The 2729-nt window shown below is 50.5% G+C and overlaps 1 protein-coding gene across 1 annotated transcript in view; it reads left to right on the forward strand.

Annotated features, from left to right (window-relative positions):
• HNRNPLL (heterogeneous nuclear ribonucleoprotein L like) overlaps positions 1–2729 on the forward strand; it is a 27420-nt gene that overhangs the window by 18990 nt on the left and 5701 nt on the right. The gene's annotated exons all lie outside the window — the stretch shown is intronic.

The following is a 2729-nucleotide window of genomic DNA, read 5'->3' on the forward strand; positions in this document are numbered from 1 at the left end:
GGGAAAGAAATGTGCATCATTTCATAATATTTGTTAGCCTTAGAATAAAATAGATCCTGTCCTTTTAATCGTTCTGTGGCTTAAAATAAGCAACTTTTTTGCTGATTGATTCTTTTAAAAAGGTATTAGCCGTAAATTTGCAAGACAAAAAAGATAAACAAGGGCCCCGGTCACACGGAGCATTTGCCGCGCTAAAGAGATGGATGATAGGTGGATTTTCCGGGCACGATGACACAGCAACATCTGGGAAGCGTAGTGCTCCCGTGGCTTCCCGCTAAAGATGCGGCTTAAAAAACTAGTACCTACGAGGTACTAGTTTCCAAACTACGCGGGGCAAGGGCAGGCGTCTGATCGTGTCCTGTCCTAGTCCCGTTGCAAACCGGTAACTTTTTTTCCCCAGGATGCACACAAACGATCATGCACATGCGCACCTTCTGGTGAAAAAAATATTCTCGATTGCCACGGAAGCGGCACCTAGCGATTGTTGGTGTGATCACGCCGCGCCGCTTCTTTACCGCGCTGCAGAATAGTCGTGTGATCCTCCCCCCTAACCACAGGACCTCGATGGGACGTCTGATCGGGCAGCTGCGCGTTATTTTGCTCCGGGGCAAACAGCCATGCTCCCCCCCCCCCGCATTTTCCAGCCGGTGTGACCGGGGCCATACAAGAATATCATCGGCATGTCCAATCTTCAGCAGATGTTTTCCTCAATAATAGCTTGCCCTCCAAAAAGTGAGAGGGAAGGAATTTACCTCACTCTGTCTAGAAGTAATAGGGTAAGGGCAGCAAAGGAGAAAGCTCTCAAGCAAGTGTTGCTTAAATGAACCAGATATAATTAGGGCACTGACAGAAAGAAATGTTGAGCTGAGCAAATAAGACCATAACAGGAGCTGGAAATCAGGCTTAGCTGTATGTAGCTCATGGTCTTTTGGGCAAATAATTGTAGTTATGTTCTAACATGGAATATTCCATTTAAAAATGTGGGCAAATTGGTAAAGATATTAATCATGATGTACATCTACTTGGTTTTCCTACTACTACCATATACATAGATAGCTAGGGGTGTGCAATTCCCCACTCAGCACATTAAGAGAGGCAAAGGGAGGCCAGAGGAACCCAAATGGGCCCAAATCAGAGTGGTTGCCATCTCTCCAGGGGGCGCACAAAGATTGAGATACCCGCTTTCCCGGGTTGTGGAATCATCCAGAGGGGTCTCACCATACCTCTAGGAAGGCGGTGTGAATCCAGTGAGTAATGGCAGCAACTAAGGAAGGAAAATAGCCCGCTAGGGGCAGGCAAAAACATCCCGAGCCTCAGAATGGCTGGCTGCTCGGTCTCCCAGGGCTGAGGGTGGGTCCCCGTTCCCTACAATGCAGGAAATTCACACAACTACCTCTCTCCCACACCCCCAGAGGCCCCTCCTCCATGTCCAGAAGACGGATACTAGTTGCCTAGCCTGGTTTGGAAATCCAAAGGTGCCCAGAGGCTGAAAAAGATTTGGGAGTTGGACTTGGTCCCCTGTTCAGGGGACAGCAGCAGAACCAGTGCACGGTGGCCCCCACAACCTGTGCAACCAGCCCTCGCAACAATGAGTCTCTCCCCTGACATCTCTGCGGCCAGAGTCATGGTGGAATCACAGAGTTGGAAGGGACCTCCAGGGTCATCTAGTCCAACCCCCCATACAAGGCAGAAAAATTCACAAATACCTCCCCCTCCACACCCCAGCAGTGACCCCTGCTCCATGCCCAGAAGAGAGATGACTATTGACTACTAGCCTAGCCTGCTTTGGAAATCCAAAGGTGGCCAGAGGCTAAAAAAAAATTGGGAACCCCCCCCCCCCAATTCTAAGCAATAATTTGCCCAATACCCATCACGGTGTAACGCCGTCCACTGAATCAAGACGCCTGAAGTCTGACATCACAGTAGCACAGAATGTGAGTCTTCGAGCATCCAGCTGTGTCAGCTAACATCTGATTTGCCCAAAAACCATGGCTTGGTGTGAAAGCAGCCCACTTCGTCAGGTGCATGAAGTGTCACCTCTACTTAGCAAAGAAAGACATGATCCCCTCCTGCATGAAGCGAAGTGCAGCCTCTGTCTCCTGTCAGTTTATGTCCAAGAAATACCAAAAAATTCTAAAACCTATTATTTCCCAAGAGAAACCATGGCTTGGTGTAACACCTATTATTTCCCAAGAGAAACCATGGCTTGGTGTAACACGGCCCACCTTGCCAGACGCATGGACTGCCACCTGAGTAGCAATAAAGGTCTAGTTGCTCGGTTACCACCAGTGTGCAGTAACAGATGTATGAGTTATGCGCCTCTTACAGGAGGTCCATATGTCGGACGTGAAGTGCACATATCTCCCACAAGCGTGGGACAAGTGTGCCTTCACGTGGTCCCTGGCAGCCCTGAACAATGAGGGCATCACGGTCCTGCTCATCGTGGTGCGAGCAGGGGGCGTGTACCAGGGAAAGGCATACTGGAGTATCCTGCGGAAATCGATGTCTCAACTGCGGAGTAGGGGCACCCGTCTATGGCAATCATCTCAGCAAGAAGGCGAGTGACCTTCCTGCTGGCCTGTTGCTTCCCACCCCTAGGCACTCTAGTGCCAACGTCGCCAAACATCTCCGTCAGAGATGTTTGGCGTCCCTGCCCCATCCCTACCTCGGAACGCGCAAGGGGAGCGCTGGAGGTGGTCGGACGACTCACCTCCTGGCTGGCTGGTGGT

Source organism: Gekko japonicus, unplaced genomic scaffold, assembly GCF_001447785.1.
Source record: "Gekko japonicus isolate JY-2015 unplaced genomic scaffold, Gekko_japonicus_V1.1 scaffold1394, whole genome shotgun sequence".
NCBI classification, from domain to species: Eukaryota; Metazoa; Chordata; class Lepidosauria; order Squamata; family Gekkonidae; genus Gekko; species Gekko japonicus.